Raw genomic sequence first — 15,000 nt, 5'->3', positions numbered from 1 at the left:
TTTGCTAAACAAATTTGCCGGGCTAAACAGTTCAAATGAATTATTGACTTCTGCTGTCTTCATTAGTTTTAAAAACACAGATTTATTTACAAGTTAAAATGCCATCTTTGGATACCTTTTCTGCTGGAGATACTGCTGTCCTAAAAAAATTAAGTAAAAACTCTTACAAATACCTTAGGAACGGTACAGCAGAAAATTTTGCCGATTTTAAAACCTTGACTTTTCCAAACCATGGTACACCTTGAAAACGGTTATCGTCGTATGCCTGTTTGTTGGTTGGTTCGTTCATTGGTTGTTGTTTTTTCTTTCTTTTTTTCTTTCTTTCTTTCTTTCTTTCTTTCTTTCCTTTTTTCGTTGGTTTGTTTGTTGGTTAGTTGGTTGTTTCTTTCTTTCTTTCTTTCTTTCCTTCCTTTTTTCGTTGGTTTGTTTGTTGGTTAGTTGGTTGTTTCTTTCTTTCTTTCCTTCCTTCCTTTTTTCGTTGGTTTGTTTGTTGTTTAGTTGGTTGTTTCTTTCTTTCTTTCTTTCTTTCTTTCTTTCTTTCCTTCCTTTTTTCGTTGGTTTGTTTGTTGTTTAGTTGGTTGTTTCTTTCTTTCTTTCTTTCTTTCTTTCTTTCTTTCTTTCTTTCCTTCCTTCCTTTTTTCGTTGGTTTGTTGGTTAGTTGGTTGTTTCTTTCTTTCTTTCTTTCTTTCTTTCTTTCTTTCCTTCCTTTTTTCGTTGGTTTGTTTGTTGTTTAGTTGGTTGTTTCTTTCTTTCTTTCTTTCCTTCCTTTTTTCGTTGGTTTGTTTGTTGGTTAGTTGGTTGTTTCTTTCTTTCTTTCTTTTTTTTCTTTCTTTCTTTCTTTCCTTCCCTCCTTCGTTGGTTTGTTCGTTCATTCATTGGTTGGTTAGTTGGTTCATTCTTTCTTTCTTGGTCTGAAGTTTAACAAACATACTAATTATGGGAGGAAAGTAAAAAATAAAATAAAAACAATGTATACTTCAAATTTTTTATTTTATTTATTTATTTATTTATTTTTGGTGAGATATTAAATCTCAAATGTAAAAAACCTTTTTATTGATTTATTTATTTTTTCTGAGAGCTGCACATCTAAAGTGTTCTGGATTTTATATCACATTGCAGTTTAATTCAATTTTGCCATGTGATTTTTAGTTCTTGCATAGATTCCATCGAATTGCAAGGAAATCAAAACCAACAAGAATCAATGACCAAGCAAACTAATATGGCCAATTAAATAATTTTACAGAAAAGACCCCAGTTATTGATTCACAGCTTTATTTAACAATTCTGTTAAGTGCAAATGCATTGAAACGTGTCAAATGTGCATATGTAATTCTGCAGATAACTTTTGAAGCATTCATTCTGTCTAGCAAACATGTTTAGGCATATTTATTTCTATTATTTTTGCTGAGCACATTCAAAAATGTCAGAAAAAGAAAGTCATGCTGGTAAAGCCTGTTATTCACTCTAAAACATGGACCTGTTGAGACCCCAGGGAGCCTTCAGTGTGAGATCTTACTTGCGTCCCTCAGAGGCTGAAATGTTTTGAATAAATGCAGGTTTTTTGAGGGCTAAGTAATGATTTCAAGACAAAACCTGTGGAGACATTGGAAGAAAGTCATTACTAGAGCCATTATAAAACTTTACCAAGTTCACATTCGTCACAGCACATGTTTTCTTACCAGACCTCTGTGGACATGTGAACTCCTGCTGATTCTGTGTAACTTTAGGTCATTCAGTTTTCAATTTTGAGAGTATTTTGACACATTCATAATTCTGAACTCATGTAAATTTCATGTCAAAGCATAAGGGGTCCGAAACTGAAACAACAACAAAAAACTTTTTTTGCATTGCTTACCCTGAACATAGCTGAAAATATAAAACACTTTCTATTTCCGTCCAAAAAAGAAAAAAATACAACAAATTTATGTGTCAGTTTTTGACATTTGTTAATGTTTTAAATTTGCATCACACAATTCAGATTTTTAAAAATTTATATACGTCTTGTGATTCAGAGAAGGCCAAGTATTGCAATATACAGTAGTGTGAAACAGCGTTCTTAATATTTTATTTGCATGTTTGTCACACATTAATATTCAGTTCATCAAACTAATTTAAATTTTAGTTAAAGATAACAAAAGTAAACATCATGCAGTTTTGAAGGGAAAACAAAAGACACAACTCCATAGACCTGTGTGAAAAAGTGTTTGCCACTTAAACCTAATAACAGTTTGGTTCACCCTACCAGTAACAACTGCAATCAAGTGTTTTCGATAACTTGTAATGCAATGTAATGTGTATTTATATAGCACATTTATTGTGTATGGCCATACACCCAAATCACTTCACAATCATGGAGGTGATTGGGAGGCCATGATTGTAAGGGCCGTTTGAGGGACTTTGGCCTAGACCCTGGGGTTACACCCCTACTCTTTACAAGAAGTGCCATGGGATTTTTAATGACCACAGAGAGTCAGGACCTCGGTTTAGCGTCTCATCCAAAAGACGGAACTTGTGTCTGTTTTAGCACTGTTGTGGAATCTTTGCCCACTCATCTTTGATGAATTGTCGTAGTTCAGCAACATTGGTGGGGTTTTTAAGCATGAGCCTCCTTTTCAAGATCATACCACAGAATTTTTAATTGGATTCATGTCAGGACTTTGACTAGGCCACTCCAAAGTCTTCATTTTGTTTTTCTTCAGCCATTTAAAGATAGACTTACTAGTGTGCTTTTGATCATTGTCCTGCTACATTTTATTGGCACACTTTGGGCTCATTAGTACCAATTAAGCATCTTGTCAATGCTTTAACCTACCTGAATATTGTTGCTGACCATCTCCATCCCTTTATGACCACAGTCTACCCATCTTCTGATGGCTACTTCCAGCAGGATAACCGCTGTGTCATAAATCGTGAATCATCTCAGACCGGTTTCGTGAACATGACAATGAGTTCACAGTACTCAAATGGCCTCCACATTGACCAGACCTAAATCCAATAGAGCACCTTTGGGATGTGGTGAAACAGGAGATTCGCATCATGGATGTGCAGCTGACAAATCTGCAGCAACTGCGTGATGCTATCATGTCAATATTGGCTAAAATCTCTGAGGAATTTTTCCAGTACCTTGTTGAATCTATGCCATGAAGGATTAAGGCAGTTCTGAAGGCAAAAGTGGGTCCAACCCACTACTAGTAAGGTGTACATAATAATATAATTAAAAAAAAACAGCGTTCAAAATGAACAGTTGGCAGAGCACAGAAAAACTTGTGTAACACCTGCCATATCCAAAGATGATTTCAACCCAAATGAGGCAACAGACACAGTAAATCTCAAATTAAATTACTCCCTTAAACTCCTTCAATAGAATAAGAAACTGATGCAATGGATTTTGACTGGTCTGCCTCTCCTGTATATGGGGAAATGTGAGCGGGTGTTTATGTGTGTCAGATATCTGCTCATGCTGCGTGACGCTCAGCTATGCCCCATTAATAACATTTAGAGCGACTGTCTCTGTAATGAGAATGACTAGCCACTGATTTTTTATTTTTTTTTTGCACCCGTCCTGGATTTACTCCAGCACTACATGGCGTTTCTACACTGCTTTCAGATTTAAAAGCATTTAAGTCCAGATTGTTTCGCTCACTTCATAACCCTTCACATCTGTTGCCGCCTTCATTGTTCTCTGCTTGATGAGCATCTCGTCATGTTAACAACAGCATTTAACGTCTCGTCGGACAAAGCAGGAGGTCTCGCAGCTTTTCCAGCTGAAACAAGAGGATGATTTTACGACTTTTGCTGGAGTGGGGAAGATGCTCAGAGGTCAGGCTTTCTGCAGTCAGTCTGTCGTTCGGTGTGGTCATGCTGTTCTCTTCTTTGAATGGAAATGCTTGTGATTGCTGTATCATCTCCTCTGAAAATAGCAATTTTAGCAAGAATATCAGGATGTCCAAGCCTGTGAAATGACAGTATGCATGTTGAGATTATTTATAGAACAGTTAGTTCTGGTCTTCGAATGTGATTGGCCCAGAGTTCTTTCCTGCTGTGCAGAAGCTCACTTTAGTGACCGCCCACTTTTTCACAGGTACAAAAAGTTTACTCAAAAAATGACTTTTGCTGCTTGTTTGCATTACTTTAATAATTTAAAATGAGTTGAAACAACACATTTCCTAAGGGTTTTTTTTTAGGGACAACTTATCTGTTTCATGGTCAATGGAAAGGTTGTCATCAAAATACTGAGCTCCTTCTCTAGGGTTTGGGCTTGTGACTACATGGTTATCAGTAATCTAATGATTTGCCTTAATCTGAATAAGACAATAATATGATCAAGGTGTTTGCATGAGTTGCTTTTAGAATGTTCCTTTCATGATCATGTCTTACATGTTACAGTACATAGATCGATTAACGTCATTGCGTCACCACGCTATTAATGTTTCCTCTGGAGTTTAATGTAATTTCAGGTGTTTAATTTTTAATTTTTCGACTTTAACTGCAGTTTCACTTTCATTCAGGAGCATTTCATTCATGCCCCCATGACAAACTGAGGTATTTTATGCGAGCATTAAGTAAGGACTAGTGGAACAGTGCTCTTTTAATGGAGTTTGATACCGTATGTAAAATGGAAGGAAAAAAACCAAGGCATTTCGTGACGCAGGTGTCTGTGGTCCTACAAGGTAATCAAAAATCACTGTTTACATGGCAGTCTAGACCAGGGGTCTCAATTTACCTGGGGGCCGCAGGAGGCAAAGTCTGGGTGAGGCTGGGCCGCATAAGGGATTTCACAAAAAAAAAGTCCTCAAATGTCATTATTAACAGTTTTAATTATTTCTTCTGAACATGAAATGTCCTGAACATTAATAGAACATTGAGTGAAGATTATGAACAGTTCTTCTGAACATGGCATCTTTTGCCTACTCCTTGCTGCCAGAGACTTGACAGCGCTTCTTCTCACAAATCTGAACCACATTTGGCTTTAGAGCGGAAGCAGTTGAGACCCTCAGTATGGCTTGAAGATGATCATCATTAAGTCTAGACCTGTACTTTGACTTATTGAAGTTCAAGGTGGAGAATAACTTCTCACACAGAAAAAAGTGGGGGAACTCACTCAAAACTTCCATTCCCTCACCTAAAAAAAAGGCGTATATATGTATAAATAAAACACCCCCACCCCACTCCAGTCACATCAGTCTGTACCAGTCTGTATCTACCTATAATATAAATAAGATGCAGGCTGTAGCTAGGTAGGTGGCAGGCTGCAGATAGGTAGCTAAGTGGCAGGCAGGGGCGGGAACAGCTTACCTTGGTTCTAGCCGGCGCGAGTTCCCTCCTAACACTTCCCGCCCGTCACAGCGTCTAACAAAGGGGCGGGGTGCGTGGTGACGTCTCCGGCATCCCCGCCCCTTTGTTTACACGGCGGGCGGGGAATGCCAGTGACCGCTGTGTACGGATAGAATCAGCGGAGCGGGGAGAGAGAGCGCTCCCCGCTGTACATTCTGTCAGTGTACAGCGGTCGGCGCGGGCCACAAAATATTGTACTGAGAGAAAAATGGCCCGCGGGCCGCGAGTTTGAGACCCCTGGTCTAGACTCCTAATCAGAGTATTGTCTTAATCATATTACAATCGGAGCATTGGTGTCTATGTACGTACTGATTGAAAGTGCCAGATGTGGTGTAGGACCGGCGGGGTTACACTAGACTTCAACTAAAAGAGGGGGTTTCATAGCTTTTTAAAATACCATTCTGCATTGACATTGTATAATTTCATAAAGTGCAGAAATGCAGCTGTTCTATACAGTATGGCTAGAAACAATACAGTATATATCCAGCAGGTAATGAAAATAATCCTTTTAAACCGACTTGCTTGTTTATGTTCAATGACTGACAGTTTTGTCATTATATTTTGTGGTCTCCATAGTAATCACAAACAGAATGCAATAATTCATCTGAACAGCGAGTGTGTGTTTGTGTGTGTGTGTGTGTGTGTGTGTGTGGACTGGAAAAGATTGCGTCGGGGATTATAAATGAAGTGCGATTCCCTTGGTTTCAGTATCGGTCATACAGTACGCGCTTCTGTTTGGAGGAGCTTTAGTCTTCTGTCATTAACTCGGCTCGTCTTTTTCACTGAGAGCTCCTGTGAGAAATAACACAAATCACAAACAAAATGACTGTTAACAAGTCGTATACTCAAACACATATACAAAACATAAAACACAACAAATGAGTTCTTCTGAGACTGGGATGTTTTCATTTCTCTAAAAATACAGCACCGAACAAAGATATCATTTATTTTAAAGCATTGTAAACAGTGAGTTTTCCCAAAACACATGTACTCCATCAGTCATCATAATATGCTGTATGGGAAGCTATGAATTATAATGAATACGTAAGGGAACTATAACACGGATATGGAGATAATACATGTACTGCTTGTGACTTTATGTGTTCATAATGTTTGAAGGGACATGATTTAAAAGTACTGGGGTGGGGGGTATGCTTTTATTAACAGTAGAGATGTGTATATATTTTATTTACTTATACTTAATCATGCTGAAATATTAATATAAGTACATGAAATCAATTTTAGTGTCAATCAATAATCCAAGTGTTTTATTTTATTATTTTATTATTTTATTTCATGTTATTGTATTTAATATATTAATTAATATAATATTTATTAGTGCAATTTTAAAATCCAAATTCTTGCCTGTTAACTTTAGGTAACGCACTGTGAGTTCACTTAAACTAACAATGAACAACACTATATCCATACATGTTAACAAAGATGAATAATTACTGTGACATAAATATTGTTCATTGTTTGTTCATGTTATCAGATACATTATCTAATACAACCTTTATGTAGATGGTGTCCAATGGGTCTTTAAGTCTTAAATTGTAAAAATTAAAAATGTTTAAATTCTTAAATTCACTGAAATGTTGACAAGTAGGTCTTAAATCACTTTTAAAATGTCTTCATGCTTTATCTAAGTGAAGCTTCTCATTTGGGCCAACATAAAGCCAATGACCAACAATACATCTCAATAAAAATGCAGTGTTAATGGTCTGAAATGGATCTTAAAAAGTCTTAAATTTGATTTGATGTAACCTGCATAAATCCTGTATGTAAGTGTTTCTGTTTTTATTTATTTATTAATTTACTTGTTTTTAATTACTTAACCATGCTAAATTATTAAGATTTTATCATAATATCCTCCAAAAATATCTATTTTAGTGTCAATTAAAATTCAGATTATAAATTTTTTTGGTGTTTCTATTATAGTTAATGTATATTTTGAATATTGTTTTTATTATTTTAAATTAGTTTTGTTTAAAGTAACATATGCTTTTTTCCCCAAAGAATAACAATATTATATAATGTAAATGCTTAAATATATATAAATATATATATATATATATATATATATATATATATATATATATATATATATATATATATATATATATATATATATATATATATTTTTTTATATATATATTATAATAATTTTAATAATAATATTAATAATAATAATAATGGTGATGATGATGATGGCAATAATAATAATAATAATAATAATAATAATAATAATAATAATCACTCTTAATACTTATTAATAACATTATTATTACGGCAGCATTAATAATAATTTTAACAATGATAATAATTATAAAAATGACAAAATTAAAAATAATATCAATTGTAATGATTACAACAACAATAAAAATAATAATAATATTAGTCAATAATAATAATAATAATTATTATTATTATTAATAATAATAATAATAATTATTATTATTATTATTATTATCATTATTATTATTGTTATTTTTATTATTATTATTATGGCAGCATTAATAATGATATTAACGATAATAATAATAATAATAACAATAATAATAAGTAGTTAGTGCTATCGCCTCACAGAAAGACGGTTGCCGGGTAGCTGGTTCGATCCTCGGCTTAGTTGGCGGTTCTGTCTTGCATGTTCTCCCTGCGTTCGTGTGGGTTTCCTCCGGGTCCAAAGATGTGCGGTACAGGTAGATTGGGTAAGCTAAATTGTCCGTAGTGTATGATTGTGTGTGGATGTTTTCCAGAGATGGGTTGCAGCTGGAAGGGCATCCTCTGCGTAAAAATGTGCTGGATAAGTTGGTGGTTCATACCGCTGTGGCGACCCCAGATTAATAAAGGGACTAAGCCGACAAGAAAATGAATGATAATAATAATATTAATAATAATAATAATAATAATAATAATAAATATTGCATTTTTATGTAGTTTATGTATATTAAACCTCCATCACATCTGGATGTATTTAGAGTTACTGCATAGCTGTATAAGAGTCTGTTTTTAACAGAACTGTGCAATCATATCAATAGCAGTGCTAATTTATTCAGCAACACGAGTGTGTGAAGACCGTCTCTTACTCATTACTGTGTGATTGAAGACAGTGTGTTGGAGTTAATGGTGTAACTAACCTTCAGCTTTATTCACGCTGTTATTGACACAAGCCAATCGCCTCGGTTTCATTGCAGGTACGTGTGCCAATGCTGATTTGTAGATGGTCAAGCGGAGCCTTGATTTCTGCCAGCGCTGCATTGGAAGGCTGTCAGGACACGAGTGGGCGGCCAAAGCAAAGGTCCAATAAACCATTAACATGTGCTGGTCAGTCAAATCACAGAGCGGGGGAAATATATGGAAATGAATGCGTCTGAATGGCCATCAATCACTGCAGTGCTGCAAACGCTGCTCGCGCTCATGCTGTTTCTACACGTCTGGATGGTCGGTGGTGCTGTAATTCAAGAGTTTCAGGTAAAGCTGATATGAAGAAACTTTTATACTTTGGTAAAACTTTGGATAACGTGCTTGTGTGTTGTTGGGGATGTTTTCATCCACTCTGGGGTGATTGTTAGTCTTAGTTTGGCCACAGCTTTTTCTGTTTCAGCAACTGATGATTTTTGATGGCAAATCTGATTTGGACACACATTTTGGGAGAATGCTTTGAAGTTTTTCGAAAATTCAACAATAAACTCAAATTTTCTATCCTTTCGTTATGTTCTGGGCTTTTTTTGCCCCATTGACTTTCATCATAATGTAATTGGTGCTGATTTTCACTTTCAGGAAGAGGTAAAATTTGTAATTTATACTGTGGATCATCAGTTGCAGTGCAAAAAAATCTTAGTTTCTGGCTTAAAATTATATGGAGTATATGTGTGGACCAGAGGTCGCGTTAGACTTTCTCATTGTCCGTCATTTTGACGGAGAGGTTTGTAAAAATTCCGTCATAACCTGTTATTGATCGTCATTTAATTTGCATATTTTCTAATAGCTTTTTTCATTCATATTTGATTAATGAACTTGCACGACAAGCATATAGGCTAAATTATTAATTTATTTATTTGACAAACGAACAAAAACTCCTATCTGCCTTAACTCATATCTTCGTCCTGCGTCGAGTGTGTCCGCGACAAAGGTCATCACTTTCATCCGTGACAACACCCCTCCCTCGGCCCACACATACACACAACAAATGTCCGGAACGACTTTACCGGTAAGTTCAGAAAAGTGCTATTCAAAAAACGGCTGTGCTTGTATTTTTAAAATATATAAGGGGTCGGGTTTTTGTTGATTTGTTCACTTTTATTTAAAGTTTTAGCATTTATGCAAAGGCTTTTAATTTCAAAAACAGCGTGAATGTGAATGCGTCTGGATGTTCTGATTGGCTGGAGTAGACGTCCCATGTCAGTGCATTCTAAGTGTGATAGCGATCTTTCTGGCAATTTTATTTCTACGTTCACACAGCACAGCAATCTGGCAAATTACCAGTAATGTTACAACTTCTCTTTCCAAAAAATTGCCGGAACGGATAGATAGATAAATAGATGGATGGATTGATTGATTGATTGATTGATTGATTGATTGATTGATTGATTGATTGATTGATGGATGGATGAATTGATTAAATGAATTACTTTATTCAATTGACTTAGGGTGCTTTCACACTTGGTTCAAATGCCTGGACCGTACCCAAGTTCAATTGTCCCCCCCTTTGCCATCTTCTCGCTTGGTTTGTTCCTTCTGAACCCCGGTACACTTACATCATCGAGCTGCTGTTTTGTTTATGTCTGTTGCTAGGTGACAGTCACAAAAGCAATTCGCCGAAATGGAAAGATGTCCGCACATCCCGGTCCACTTTCTTTTACTGAATCTTTCAGTTTTGGACATACAGAAAGCGTCTTGCGTCTATCTGCTGCAAAAAATATTATAAACAATCAGAACATCACACAGTGTCTGCAGAAGCTGTTTTTGAAAGTGACGAGTAGACATCACCGTGTATCACTGTTTGCCCGGGCTCAGTCATGCTTGTCACCAAAGTACAATACGTGACGCACACACACAAACACACATAAATGAATGTATGAAAACGATAGTTTGTTGTACAGTTGGCGGTTCACTTCATTTGGTAGGATTGCATTCATACCAGAAGTGAACCGTACCAGAGTTCACATGAACCATACCACAGACCACCTCTTTCAGGCGGACTCGGGTACGGTTCACGGGTGCGCACCTGAGTTCAGAAGACACGTTTACACTAGCTAAATGTACCATACTAACGTCAAATGAATCCGGGTGCTAGTGTGAAAGCACCCTTATAGCGCATGTGTAACCGGAGCATCAGGATGAAACCCATACCAACTCCACACAGAAATGCCAACCGGTCCAGCCGATCTTTGCTGCGACAGTGCTAACCACTGAGCCACTATGCCGCCCGTCAGAGCTACTTCTAGCCAATCTTATAATTGCTAACTGAGTCAAATAGCTTGTCTAATGGCTGACCTACAGTCTTGATTAGACCAGTGGTTCTCAAAGTGGGGGTCGGGACCCCCCGAGGGGTCGCGGGGCAATGAAGGGGGGTCGCCTGGTGATTTCCAAAAATATATTTATTTTTATTAAACCATAAGAATTAACATATTTTATCCATAACTATACTGAAAATAAAAATAGTCGTTTATAGTTACTATATACTATATAGTTACAATAGTAGCTTATAGTTACTAGTTCTATTGGATTGCGACCCCTGGGGTAGTTACATTATATTAAAGGCAGCAGTAGCGTCAGATGCAATTTGATTTTATAACATCAGGTTATACTTTCTAGCACATTTAAAGCACTGACACAAATTTAATTGGTGTGTTTGCGTCATTGCATGCAAGGTTTCTGTATTTATAACCACCTCAGAGGATATTGGGGGTCGCGAGTCACTGCCATTGTTATTTTGGGGGTCGCGGGCTGAAAAGTTTGGGAACCCCTGGATTAGACAACCTTGTTTTCAACATACTTCCACCACATAGAGTTGCAGTACTGCATAATACTCCTTATCATAGCTCTAAAGAACAGCAGAAGAATCCCTCTACTGATCTCCATATGTTTCCATTTCCACATTTCTACACGTTCTGGATTAATTATGAAGTGGAGGAAGCGTGTGGTGTTTGTGTCTTTCTATGTGCTCTGTCTGATCAGCATGGCCTCTGTTTCTCTGCTGAACTCTTATTAGGCTGACGGTGGTTCATTATCTGTCTCTACAGGAGATGAAGTTCAGTCATCTTCAAGTGTGTGTGTGTGCAGATCTTCTACTGTCCACAGGAATCCACACGGCAGAACGACACATTTCACATGCGCCTGGAGAGATGAGGCAAGCGGGAAGTGTGGGACTGTGTTTCTCAATGGTTTTCTTAATTCACTTGATGTGTAGAAGCGACTTCAGGGAAGATGTTCATAGGAGGATTTCTTTAAGAGTTGGGTTGTAAAATCAGACTCCTGTTTTAAAAAAGACTAGTGATGCATTCGATATTGCATACTTCTGTACTATATTATACAAGCAAAGCAGCATGAGAGCTGAGAAGTATGTCCAAATTCATAGAATTCGAAAAACATTCATTCATTCATTTACTTTACGGCTTAGTCCCTTTATTAATCAAGAGTTGCCACAGCGGAATGAACTGCCAACTTATCCAGCATATACAGCGGATTCCCTTCTAGCTGCAACCCATCACTAGGAAACATCCACACACACTCATTCACACGCAACCACTACGGAAAATTCTTGCTGTGAGGCAAACATGCTACCCACAGGACCACCGCATCGCCATAAAAAAAACGTATGCCAAAAAAATTGTTATTTTAACTTCTTTTCTATTCAGTCACTTTAAGTATAATAATGTGAGCTACCAAAACACACATTACAATATCAGTGGCGTAGCGCAAAATGCAGAGGCCCCCCTGCAGGGATCGCTGACGGGGCCCCCTGATGAAGAGAGGGGGGGGGGGGATACGTCATACGTCAATTTGCATATCACTGACGTCATCACGTTTTACTGTTTCTGTTTGTTTAACAGCCTATGGTTAATAAAGGGGTATTTATAATTGCACTACACTTTATATAAGCATGTTTATTTACCTAAATTTATTGCTGTTTGAATACAGTATGTCATTATAGATGTGTAGTGAATGTGCAGTAATCTCTCATATGTAATAAACTCAGACAAGTTCAGAAACTGTCACTAAAATATCTGTGATTGTGAACAAGAAAAGAATAAACGGTCCAATTAAATTGTTAAAATAAAGTAGAAGTAGATCGGTTTGACTGTACAAGGGGAATACCTTCACACTGCCTGTGCTAAATCATTTGTCGTCGGTACGCAGAGGGGTGATCTGCTCTCGGGCTGCAGGTGGGAGAGGCTGCTGTAGAGCAGAGGTTCTCAAAGTGGGGGTCGGGACCCCCCGAGGGGTCGCAGGACAATGAAGGGGGGGTCGCCTGGTGATTTTCAAAAATCAATTAATTTTTATTAAACCTTAAGACTTACTGTATTTTATCAATAACCTACTGATGAGAAAAAATAGTCGTTTATAGTTACTATTAACTATATAGTTACTAGTTCTATTGGATTGCGACTTCTCGGGTAATTACATTATACTAAAGACACAGCAATACTGTCAGATGCAGCAGATTTTGTAACACCGGGTTAAACATTCTAGCCCATTTACAGCACTGACATACATAAAAAAAACCAAAGAATAGACTTGGGTCTATTGGTGTGTGCGCGTCATTGCATACAAGGTTTCTGTATTTATAACCACCACCTCAGAGAATATTGGGGGTCACGAGTCACTGGCATTCTCATTTTGGGGGTCACGGGCTGAAAAGTTTGGGAACCCCTGCTGTAGAGGACTGACTGGGCCGCCTGTCAGTGCTGTGAGGCGGGGGAGGGGCCGGCGACATCACACGCAGCTCGTTGAAAAGAGTAGGGACGGTACAGTATGGACAAATGACAGTCTAAAAAATCTCCAATAACACACAAAAAAGTTGCTAGGGTCTGAAAAGTCGCTAAATCTAGTGACAAAGTCGCTAAGTTGGCAACATTGGCGGCAAGCAATCAGAATGAAGTAGTTGAGAGGTGTTCAGAGAACACAGACCTGTGAACTTTGGTTCCGACCACAGTTGTTCCCAAGAGTTTGATTATTGCGGTTGCCGGTGGATTTTCAGTTATTGAAAATCCTGTGGGCCCATCCGCTACGCCACTGTACAATATTACTAATTAAATAAAACATAAAAAGTAATTAAAAAATATTTGAATATGTATAATAAAAAAGCAAGAAAAAGAAATAAATCTTTGAAACTTTTATTTGTTTGACTTGTCTGCAAAGGAAATACTCTTGACATATTTTCTTTATAAAAACTAAAGCAATACAACATTTTATATACAAGACAAAAGTCTTGTCACCTATCCAAGTTTTAGGAACAACAAATAATAACGTGACTTCTAGCTGATCGTTTGGTATCAGAAGTGGCTTATATGAAAGGCAAAGGCCTCTAGATTACGTTTATTTTACCAAAATAAACTATGATCATGGCTTGATTTTTAATTATTAGGACAGTGAGGTGTGACTTTGCTTAGAAAAAAGTCTTGTCGCTTAACAGAAATAATGTACAGTATAGAAAATAAAGTCATGCTGCAGTGGAAACAGAATGAATATTATGTATGACTCCCATGAGCTTGAAGGACTGCATCCATACATCTCTGCAATTACTCAAATCACTTATTAACAAAGTCATCTGGAATGGAAAAGAATGCGTTTTTGTAGGAGTCAATCAAGGTTCTCTGGATTCATCTTCAACGCCTCCTTTATCTTATCCCAAACCTACTAAATAATGTTCATATCTGGTGACTGGGCTGGCCAATCCTGTAGCACTTTGACCTTCTTTGCTTTCAGGTACTTTGATGTGGAGGCTGAAGTATGAGAAGGAGCGCTATCATGCTGAAGAATTTGCCCTCTCCTGTGGTTTGTAATGTAATGGGCAGCACTGAGAACTGGGATCGACGAGAAGACTTTTGGTAGGTAGTATACACACAGTTAGGTCTATGAATATTTGGACATCGACACAATTCTAACATGTTCGGCTCTGTACACCAACACAATGGATTTGAAATGAAACAAAAAAGATGTGCTTCAAACGCAATGTCAGCTTAAATTTGAGGGTATTTACATCCAAATCAGAGGAACGCTGTAGGAATTACAACAGTTTGCATGTGTGCCTCCCACTTGTTAAGGGTCCAAAAGTAATTGGGCAGTTGGCTTCTAAGCTGTTCCATATCCAGCTGTGTGTTATTCCCTCGTTATCTCAATTACATTGAGCAGATAAAAGGTCCAAAAGGAATCACAACAGTTTGCATATGTGCTTCCCACTTGTTAAGGGTCCAATACAATAATAATAATAATACAATACATACATACATACATGTGTTTAAACTTGTAGATGTATTATATTACATCAATTCAAACACACACACACACACACACACACAAACACACACACATAATACATATACATGTTTAATTAATGTATGTATTGCTACAATTACAATCATATTGTAAAATATCAAAAAAATTAATTGCTGTATATTTTAATTTTCTCTTATTTCTTACATTTATTAGATTATAAAA

General features: G+C 37.0%; 1 long non-coding RNA gene across 7 annotated transcripts in view; it reads left to right on the top strand.

The window, feature by feature from the left end:
* LOC137488247 (uncharacterized) overlaps positions 1 to 15,000 on the top strand; it is a 97,527-nt gene that overhangs the window by 23,685 nt on the left and 58,842 nt on the right. For 5 of the 7 annotated variants that reach the window (XR_012394250.1, XR_012394252.1, XR_012394248.1 and 2 more), the window contains exons 2-4: positions 8,532 to 8,808; positions 11,583 to 11,689; positions 14,269 to 14,390. This is a non-coding gene — a long non-coding RNA (uncharacterized lncRNA). The remainder of the gene's footprint in view (positions 1 to 8,531; positions 8,809 to 11,582; positions 11,690 to 14,268; positions 14,391 to 15,000) is intronic. The other 2 variants (XR_012394247.1, XR_012394251.1) reach the window with 1 other exon arrangement.

The sequence above is a fragment of the Danio rerio genome, chromosome 18 (genome assembly GCF_049306965.1).
Source record: "Danio rerio strain Tuebingen ecotype United States chromosome 18, GRCz12tu, whole genome shotgun sequence".
In the NCBI taxonomy this organism is placed as follows: domain Eukaryota; kingdom Metazoa; phylum Chordata; class Actinopteri; order Cypriniformes; family Danionidae; genus Danio; species Danio rerio.
Note: the sequence above shows the minus strand (reverse complement) of the source record. Positions and strands in the feature narration are given on the sequence as shown.